Source organism: Chiloscyllium plagiosum, unplaced genomic scaffold (assembly GCF_037043375.1).
Source record: "Chiloscyllium plagiosum isolate Xiang-an unplaced genomic scaffold, Cpla_swu_hap1 HiC_scaffold_22, whole genome shotgun sequence".
In the NCBI taxonomy this organism is placed as follows: domain Eukaryota; kingdom Metazoa; phylum Chordata; class Chondrichthyes; order Orectolobiformes; family Hemiscylliidae; genus Chiloscyllium; species Chiloscyllium plagiosum.
In genome coordinates, this window is record NW_028270160.1 from 28,219,596 (window position 1) to 28,230,561 (window position 10,966).

Here is a 10,966-nt window from a genome sequence, read left to right on the forward strand (position 1 = left end):
GTTGATTAGGTAAGCCAAGCAGATCCCGAAGCATCCAGGTTAGGTTCTGAGCCTCAGTTGGGATCAGTTGAACTCAACCACAAATGACAGTTGCGAATTAGAGGTGACTTTAATATCCTATTATTTTTGAGAAATACATCATCCACACTTTCCAATTGTAACTAAAGTCTGTTGATAAGCTAAAACAGTCTTCCAGGTGAAAGGGAGCACTTAACGCATTGGAAAATCTTCTTGGGTTGTTGCAAGCTCGAAGCGCTTACAACTTAAAGCTTGTTTGTAATGAAATGACTGACTACCAGGTTGTGGCTCAGAGCCTTTGAAGTTTTCTCCAGCCTGGATCAGAGCGAAAGACTTTGTGCATTGTTTGTACCAAAGTTACAAGGCATCTAAAGGACAAACATGGGAGAAATTGTCCCCCTTCTCTCTATCTAGAGTGAATAAATTGAGCCAGTGCCAAAGAAATTCAGGTAATTATCATCCTCAAAACTACTGGTAGGACGCTGCTTGTTGTGAGTTTTCTGTTTCCATACATTAGTTACCTCCTTGGAAAGCTTCAATATTCTTCTTTTATGTTCACCCATTTCAAGTCAACTAACTGAAAGAGAACTACTTGCAAATCTGCTTTTTGAGTTTGGAAAGTTGATGAACAAATCTTTCTTGGTTTAAATTAATGTTGATAGTTAACACCATTGTGTTGTGAGTGTATGCGATAATTCATACGACATGCTTGGGACTGCTGATTTAATTTCGGAACAATTTAAAGAGGTGCCCTGAATGATCAACAAGCCATTCGGTTGTCTGCCTTATTGCAAAATGCCAAGATTGGCACCTATTTGGCAGTTTTGAACTAAATCCATTAAAAACAAATTTACATCATGCTATGGCATTTGTACTTTGGAAATTATATTTCCAAGTGTGTTAAACTGGGCAGGGTCCAGTGCAATCACTGGTCTTATTCCGTGAAACCATTGTGCTGTGTTGGCATCACAGGCTAATATCTCCAGCACTATTTTGAATTAATGAAGCCAACAACCTGACTGTGATTGATCATGACCACCAGATAATCTGTCTTATGATATTGATTGAGGAATAGATATTGACCAGAATATGGATAACTTAATGAATACCTGGACAAAACTGCCATATTCTGGGAGCCCAGTTATTATTTGCCCCAACAAACCCATCTAAAAACCTTGGTAGGAGCAAGCAGGAACCAAATTCATCTTTGGGAGATGATCTTTTCACCTTGCAACATAACCATGTTTAGTGACATCCTTCAATTTAAGGATTTAATTGGTACTTGCATTGTGTGTACTCAGCTGTTTCTAGATGTCTTCAAGAACATCGCCACTTAGAAATCATCCTCCATTGTGTTGGTACAAAGGATTCTTGTAATATAGCTTAGATAACATTTTTAACTATAGATATCTGAGAAGCTCAAGGAAACATTATAAGACCAGTGATTGCACTGGACCCTGCCCAGTTTAACACACTTGGAAACATAATTTCCAAAGTACAAGTGCCATAGCATGATGTAAATTTGTTTTTAATGGTTTTAGTTCATGATTTAGCTATGATTAAAATTATCTAGTTATGCAATTGGGAGCTGATAATTTTAATGCAAGAATTGTCTTGATGTCTTTGCTTATTTTCTCAGTCTTATAAATTTGACTGGTTATGGGAGATTACAATCTAATGGCATAAATGGTTTAATTGTGGAATTCTCAACCAGCAATTGCAATACTGCACTACTGACTAAAGTAGGAATCATTTGTTAGTTTATGCATTCCTGCCTGGTATAAAACATTAACTGTGCACTATTTTACGGACAAGTTGACTTCTTTTAATATGCTGCTTTTTTTTTTGTTTGGCAGATCATCTGATACATCATCAGCTCTGTTGAAACAACAAATTTAGACCTGTGAATGAGACCAGTAGTTGTATCTGATCTTCCTCCTGGGATGACAGTATTTATACAGTCTGCAATTATTCGACAATACAAGCAACTGACTCTAAAGGAAAAAAAATCTTGCTTTGAAAAACTGTAACTCTGTTTGATTGTCACTAGTTCAGAAGTATCTTGTGTTAAATTAATGAAGCAGTGAAACTGATCCTTTGAGAAAGCTTCTGTTCTGATTTATTTGCTAACTAAACAATATTCATTAGTCTCCTAAGATCACTTAAATATTGTTTTCAGGGTACTTGCTTGCCTGGTTGAGCTGATGAAATATGAATTATTCTCTCCTGATCTGTTAACTCATTCCATTCATAGAATTAATTTCCTTAATCTGCAGTGGCTTGCTTCAGACAAGTGAATAATTAGGGTTTACACGGTTGTACCATGAATGAGGCCAACCATGCTCCTGCCAAATGTTATGCATTTTTAAATATATATTTCATTTATTAACTTGCAAAATATTAGTTTTTATTAATTGTTTACTGGCTCATGTACTCAGTAAATATTCTGACGTCAACAATGATTGCACACTGTGAATTCAAGAGGCATCCTTTGAATGTACGGCACTCCTCAGCTGCAAAAATTAACACTTTAGTTACAAAATTAATTTACAACTTGTCTAACTATAATGTTTGTTGGAGCTCTATACCCTTCCAAGAGACCATCTGTTCTTTTTTTTTTAAGATCCACCACAGTGTAATGACAGTAAGATTTTTTGGAATACAGTACACCAATGTATCAAACTGATTTGTGCAGTTTCAACACACCATTGAAAACTTTCAGGTGGACTTTATTGACTTTCAATTTTCCATAAAATCCAAGTAATAGCTGCTTCAAGCCATGGTGTTGATGCTGCCATATATGAGATGTTTTTGGGTTTTATAAGCTTTGACGGTGTTCTCTGTTAAGGCATTGGATTTTTCCAATGGTATCAAATGCAGAGAGTTGTAATGAAATAAAGAACTTGCATTGTGATCAATGCTTTGAAAATCACTGATGGAATTTTGTCATTGGACCTAATTAGACAGAATATACTGCTCGTTAGTTATGTAGTTAAGCTTACTGGTCATTTTGTTTTACAGTATGGATAATATAACTAATCAACTGGGAAATTTAATATCAGGGCTATGAAGAGACCTTTAAGTCACCCTTGTCTTCTCTTTTACCAAACTTTGACTAACCTCCTTTTCCCCTCTTACTATGCCAGTCACTTGCCGGATGTGAAACAAAACCCTTGGCAGTGTTATATCCAGATGATTTCAAAATGCAGATTTTTTTTGCTAAACTCTTGAGAGATGCAAGTAAATATTTCTTCAGACAATCAATCAGTGTATTTGGTGCTAAATGTGTTCTGTTGAGTAAAGCTTTACCTTATGTTGATACATTTCAAGTTAGTATAGAACATGAAAGATCCTGGGGAAGAAAGTATGGCTCGAAACATGCAAACACCAGCCCCTTACTTTGGTAGCACACTGCTTCTAAATTTCCCTGCACATGTCAGTCCCTTCTCTCTCCAGGAGTCAAACATGAGACAGCTATCTGGACATTGTTGTTGTTAGGTTTTGTGTATGTATATAGGATTATGTTGCACTTACCACATCCTGCAAGTTGAAGGTCACATAAACTTGGCATGCAACTGGTATCGTTTTTATTTTACTTTGTCAATACTGCATCATTTATTAAGGAAGAGAAAGGGAAACAAGTAAAGCTGTAAAACTTTGTATTCAGGATATTTGACCATATTGTGTCTCAGATTATCCTGTACTGTTTTGCCATTCGAAGTGATTGTGCCAAGTAATGAGAAAATAAGAACTGCATGATTTCTGCTGGAAATGTTATTTAAACCTTTGTTTGTGATGACCCTGGTGTATTTGTTATAGAGAACAAAACCTCATTTGAAAAAATGAAGACAGCCTTGCTGAAAATGTAGCAATTTGCCTAAATAATGAGATTCTTATACAACAGGAAGCATATTTTTAGTTTTGGCCAAATTGTAAATAACTCCAATTGATGATTTTCTTGTCTCAGGTGAGCATTGAGTAAATTTAAATGTACACCATCTGTCAGCATTGTAGGAACAAATTATTTTCTTAGCATTCACCATTGAACTGATTCATAATTCCTACTTCAATGCCAAGAATCCTGTTACAGTCTCCAACCTGCAAGGATAAATGACAGCTGCAAATATAAATGACAGCGATCACCATTTGTGGAACTTGGATATTCTTTTGACTGGATTCATAATGATAGAACAGCTCTCAATTTAGAATGTGACATATCAAAGCTTAGGAGAATTCCTCTGTGAATTTCTTTTGCCTGTTTGGTATTCAGGTCCTGTGTTTTGCTTATTGAGCTATTAAGACCGTGCTCTCTGGAGGTAGAGCAAGTTGAAGTGTTTTACTGGACTTCTGCAAGAATATTCCATATTAAGGTGGCAATCAGTTCTTTGCTCAGAGTTTTGGAAAACAAACTGGTAAAAAAAAATAAATAGGAATTCTCCTATACAGCAGCTCTACTTTCTCATTACATTGTGCTTCTATATTTTCACTGCCTAAGGGTATTTACTGCAAAGTTGCTATCAGAATGTAAAGCTTAACCCACTCTACTTTTCTCTTTTTGGTTTTTACTCTTCATTCTAGTAAGACAGCACTGAAGAATCAAATCAATAACCACAGATTTACAGAGATTTCACAGGAGAACCTTACCCCTCTTTCCCTAAAAGTAGACTATTTGATTGTACCATTGAATTAATTGTGACTTAATCGCTGGACCTGGTACATGGGTTCCTCTGTTTGTATTCATATCTTTTTTTCAAAAGAAGCTCCAAGCCCATTCCTCAAGTTTGTCTTGTCTACCTTTTCTCTCACAAAACCTTTACTACTAAATGCCAACTGATTGGCTTTATTCAGACTTTTAAGAAAAATCATAAGTTTCAAGCTTGTCACGACAAGCAACTTTTTTATTTGTGATTTTCAAGAAATGAAAGTTATCTGATTACTTCAAGCTAATTTCAAAGATGCAGTGTTCTTGGCAACATTATGTAGTACAAGATAATTAATGAAAAGGAAGTGAATTTACTTGCTGTGACTTTGCTTAGGCCAAGACATTGTATGCCCTGTCTAACCCAGACATCCCCTTTACTTAAAATAAAAAAAGAATGGTCAACTTTGAGAAGGCCTGAACATGAGATTGAAGTATAAATGAACATGGGAAAGGAAGTGTGTGCCGATCTTGACAACTTTCAAAGATTATAAGTGCAGATACTGCTGAAACAACGTTGAAACTGCAGTAACGTCTGTTAACCAGCCTCTGATGTAATTTATTGCAATTGTAAAATAAATATAGATTCTTTGCTGTCTTCTGTGCTTAGAAAATGGTTTCCTAATGACTTCAAGAGTCAATTTTCATCAACACTTGAACATTGAAAAGGGTCTGCAGTTGTCGTTCTTTAGTATATATTTCAGTTTTGGAATCATTAATGGACCTCACCTTTGTTTGCCGGCATAGGAGGATAGGCTTTTAAAAAAAAATTAGAATCCTGAAAACCTTGAAAGAAAAACAAAAATAGAGAGAATGTATAATAGGCCCAACAGCATCTGACAAGAAAGAAACAGTGAAGGTTTTGGTTGGGGATCAGGCTCAAATTCCTAAGCGTTCCTTCTCGAATGGAAGCTGATTAATTTGCAGAGCATTTCCAACATCTCTCATTTTGGCGAACATCTTTCAATTGGAGCAGGGCACCTTTGCTTTCAACTGTTGAGGGAGATTCGGAGAACACATTCACAAATCATAAGTAATTCAAAGATTGACATTGATGGAAGGAATTCAGTCACCCACTTCCCTATGTAAGACTGCCAGTGCTTGTATGAAAGAGCTTTCTTTTCAAATAAAAATATATAATTCATGTAACTTGAAAGTTCAAATCTGTATAATCCTGAAAATTTCAGCCTTATTAACATGCTGTGCACATTTTACCCCAAGTAGGCAAACTTTATTTTTCATTCAAGAAAAGCCTAGAAAGTAAAGATTGAGCACTGCTGTCTGAACGTAGAATTCAACCCTGATGTGTCTAAATTAATGTTCCTAGTGTTGTTTAAACACACAAAAGGAGAGATGGTAGCAATGCCACTGTGTGGATTGTCCAAAGGCCCAGGTTTGTGCTCTGGGGATATGGGTTCTATTGATGAAATCTGAAAATTAACACTAGTCTCAGTAATGGTGACTATGAAACTATTATCAATTGTCATAAAAACTCCATTGGGTTCACTAAGGGAGGAAAGATGCTGTCCTCACCAGATCAGCCTATGTGTGAAGCCAAATCACAGTCATGTGATTGACTCTTTTCTGCTCTTTGAAATGGCTCATCAAGCCATTTAATTTAAAGCAATTTGGGGCAGTGAATGCTGGTTTTGTCAGTAATGCCTATATCCTATGGAAGAATAAAAATGCTATTGAAGGTTATAATTAGCAGAAAGTAAAAGAGCTATTTAAAACCTGAGCGTATACTGATGTACAAAAGTATCCCAATTGGGAATAGTGATTCAATCAATGTTTAGTTTAAATGAGGGATTTTCAGAAGGACTTTAAAGGCAACAAAAGAGGGCAAAGACTCTGAATAGAGTACCAAAGAATTTGAGCTAATATGGGATGGTTCGAAAAGAAGTGGATACGTCAGGAAGCTAAATTCAGTGAGTTGAAAAGAAATTGCAATCTGTTCAATCTTTCTGAGCTGCAATTCTTCAATTCTGGTACAAACCTTGTAAGTTTAATTTTCACTTTTTCCATTTTATAGTTCTTTTTATCCACCAAACTCTCATGGGATACAGGCTTCACTGGGAAGGCATTTGTTGCTCATCACAAATTGCCCTTGAATGAGTGGCTTGCTGGCCATTCATAGGATGGCTCAATTTTAGAATTTGCAACTTGGATGGGGAGAATAATGGCAAAAGGAATTCAACCAGGAAATGTGTGAGGTAATGCACTCGAGGACAAACAAGACTATGGAATTGTACAAAGATGGGAATATATTTGGGAAGTGACTTATTCAATACATTGGATAGGAAAGGAAGCTTGGCAACAGGAAGGTAATTTACAAAGGCAGAGGTTGAGGTTTTTTTTGAGATGGAATGATGGCAGTTTGATAAAGTGGGTAGACTTTTAACAGTATCAGCTAACATGGAAAACCAGAAGGAACGTTTGGTGGGTATAGCACTGTGGGAGCAGGGATTGTGTCGCACTAAGACTAAATGAGGAAAGCAATTATGATGTCTCAGTAAACTAAAATACAAAGTTTAATTTCAGTCTTATTGTGAAGGGATAGATTTTTAATTGTTTACAGTAAGGGTTGAAAGTGCTAATGCTCAAATGATAGATATTTATTATTACTTGTAATTGTTAAAGTTAAATGGTACAGGAGGCTACAGGAATTTTAATTGATAACTTGAGTATTTTAATTTGATATTTGGTTAAGGGAGCAAGTGAAAAGCATGAGGATTGTTAACATTAATTGATGAGACAAGCCATATCCTTGCTTTTATGTAATGTTTTAATTCAGTAAATATCCCAAAAACTTTTGCAGAAGGGAAATAGATGCTGAGGGTCAATAGAGGAGCTTGGAGATCCAAGTGTAAACATGACTTTAAGGCAAATGATTTCTTCCACTTAAACCAGAATTTGATTTCTTTCCACCTGGTTATAAACCCCATAGTGTTTGCTTTTCAGTCTTCCTGCATAGTAATTACCCCAATCTCCTGCTGGTTGAGGCTATTCAGTGGATATTAGTTGAGACCCTTAGGTGAGTAGGAAGCCAGCAGCCAAGTGAGAAGGCTGTTATCCATGGTCCTACCACAGACTGAACTAGGGCAGAAATGGAAAAGCAGCAGGATCTGCAGCTGCCACCTTCCTGAATATATTCCATCACCAAACTCACCATCGATTCTGTCCCAAGAGTTTTATACAGCAAGAGCATCTGTGCCTTCCTTTGTGTTGAGTACATTGGGGCCAGAAATGGACAAAGTGGGCGCTATACTGTTAGAACAGTTTATTTCTACTAGATCCAAGTGTTCTGGTGAATCCTTAACGATAGGGCAGTAGAGAAGATGATCGGGGGGAATAGAGATAACGTGAAGGGAAATTTTAAGTTAAAAGAAAGGGCATTGCAATAGAGCATAGTAATCAAAGGAGTAATACGAACCAGAGTCTGGTGGGAAAGGATAGCATGTATAAGCTCAAGAGTGGATCAGTGAATAAGACCAGAGATTGCAATAATGGTTAAAAAGACCAATTAAAGGCTCTGAATCTGAATACAGACAACTAACACATATCAAAATAAATGAATTGATAGCACAAATAGAAATAAATATTTCTGACCTGATGGCCGTTTCAGAGACATGGTTGCTAAGTGACCAAGCCTGGGATCTAGATATTCAAGGGTGTTTGACATTTCAGAAAGTCAATAATCTAGGAAAAGGTACTGGAATAGATCTGTTAATTAACTATGACATTCAGTAGTAGTGAGAGCTCAACATAGTTCAGAAGATCAAGACAGAGGATTGGTTAGGTAAAGATATGAAATAGCAAAGATAGGAAGTCAATTGTGAGAGTACTTTCTAAGGCCCTTTGTATTAGCTAGACAGTTGGACAGAGTATGCAAGAAGAAAAGGGGCTTCTGAGGAAGATAATACAATAATCATGAGTGATTTTACGCTTATTACAGATTGGACAAATCAGATTGACAATGATCACCTGGGAGTTGAATTCTTTGAGTAAATCTAGAAGCATTTCTTAAAGCAGTAAGTTTTCCCTAGAGCGTCGGAGGCTGAGGGGGTGACCTTATAGAGGTTTACAAAATTATGAGGGGCATGGATAGGATAAATAGACAAAGTCTTTTCCCTGGGGTCGGGGAGTCCAGAACTAGAGGGCATAGGTTTAGGGTGAGAGGGGAAAGATATAAAAGAGACCTAAGGGGCAGCCTTTTCACACAGAGGGTGATACGTGTATGGAATGAGCTGTCAGAGGATGTGGTGGAGGCTGGTACAATTGCAACGTTTAAGAGGCATTTGGATGGATATATGAATAGGAAGAGTTTGGAGGGTTATGGGCCGGGTGCTGGCAGGTGGGACTAGATTGGGTTGGGATATCTGGTCGGCATTGACGGGTTGGACCAAAGGGTCTGTTTCCGTGCTGTACATCTCTATGACTCTATCTATGACTCTAAATGTGAAATGCAATGCAAATTCTTTTGGACTTTGGAATATGTAATGAGAGAGAGTTAATGAATGACCTAATATTAAAGACCTTAAAGAAAGCAGTGATATCATTAAATTTGAGGATGAGTGTTCCTTTAAATGGCTCTAATTAAATTTATGACCACAAAATTAGCTAACGGGCAGAAGTGATAGCACACATTTAAAAAAGGTATTTCATAATTCTCAGTAAAGGGATAGTTCATTGATAAAGAACACTATGTAAACATTGGACCGTCCTATCTTAACAAAAGAATTTGAGGCTAGCATCAAATTGAAATGGAAAATAAACAAAAATAGTGGTAGATGCAAAGATTATTAGATTTTAGAAACTGACAAAAAAAATGGAAAAGTGAGGAAGAATGTAGAGTATGGGAGAAAGCAAGAAATATAAAAACAGATAGTAAGAATTTCTACAAGAATTTTAAAAGAAAAAATAAACTAATGTGAACATTGTTCCCCTAAGTAGATGAGACTAGAGTATTAATAATGTTTTCTTAAAAACAGAAAGTATACAAGTGTTGAACAGGTTTTCACACCTTTCTTCACTATTAAAAACACAAAAAGGATCCCAAGAATATTTGAAAATCAAGTGGTAGGAGAAAGATGAACTTAAAACAATCACAAGCATCTTGGAAAAGTTACTGGGAAATCTATTATAACTAAAGGCTAAAAGGTCCTTGGATCAGGTGGCTTGCATTATAGAGTCCACAAAGAAATGGCTTCAGGGAAAGTTAATGTGTTGGTTGTAATCTTCCAAAACTCCCCAGATTCTGGAAAGGTTCAAGCAGATTTGAAAACTGCAAATATAGCAATTATGGTTGAGGAAGGAGAGAAACAGAAAGCAAAAAAAATTATAATTTAACATCTTTCTCAGGGGAAAAAAGATGGAATCTATTATTGAGCAGATAATAAGATGTTTAGAAAATCATAATACCATCAGGTGCAGTCAGTAATTGATTAGGAGGCAAATGGAACATTGATGTTTACTGTAAGTGAAATAGAGTATAAAAGCAGCGAGGTGTTGCTATATTGACAACGTAGAATGAGACGATGATTACAGCTTTTTCAGCATACCCAGGAAAAACAAATCATACTGCATAGCCTCCAGGGTGACAGTCAGCAACTAAAGATCGATCCAGGAAGCAGAGGAGAATGTCAGCACCCACATCTACAGGCCTCAGTATCATTGTTTTCAATTGTCTGAAAGACAATGCACTGGTTGATTTAGGATTTCCTAGTCCCTCACTGTCAAACTATATTATCTGCTAGAGCAGGACTTGGAATCAGAAGCACTGGGTGATAATCCTGACCTGGTGGCCATCAAGATCACAGCTGTAGAATGTTTATGATGTGGAGGTGCCGGTGTTAGACAGGGTGGACAAAGTTAAAAATCTAACAACGCCAGGTTACATTTCCAATATTTATGCCAGTGGCTCATTTTAATCTCTCTCTCTTCAATGCATAATTGTATTTGCAATGTTACTGGTGCCATTTTCTCCATAGCTTAGCTCTTTATATCCTATTGCTGCTATGAGGAGAGATAAACAACTCAGACTGTGAGATTCTTCACCGTCTCTGTCTTCCCGAGATGCCAAATGCTATTGGCACCCACATTACTTTGACAATGCCATGTCATCAATCTGAAAAGGTCATCAACTGAAGAGGATTCCATTCCATCAATGTTCAGGTGAAATGTTGGAAAGACTTTTTTTGTAACTTTTCTGTCTTAGATTGAGGATTGATTTGAAAAAAGGAATATTTG

General features: G+C 36.6%; 1 protein-coding gene across 1 annotated transcript in view; it reads left to right on the forward strand.

Annotated features, from left to right (window-relative positions):
* The window catches only part of sec23ip (SEC23 interacting protein), a 146,547-nt gene extending 141,232 nt beyond the window's left edge, over positions 1 to 5,315 (forward strand). The window contains exon 19 of the mRNA XM_043712707.2: positions 1,875 to 5,315. The gene's annotated coding sequence lies outside the window, so the exon portion shown is untranslated. The remainder of the gene's footprint in view (positions 1 to 1,874) is intronic.
* The last annotated feature ends 5,651 nt before the right edge of the window (positions 5,316 to 10,966 follow it).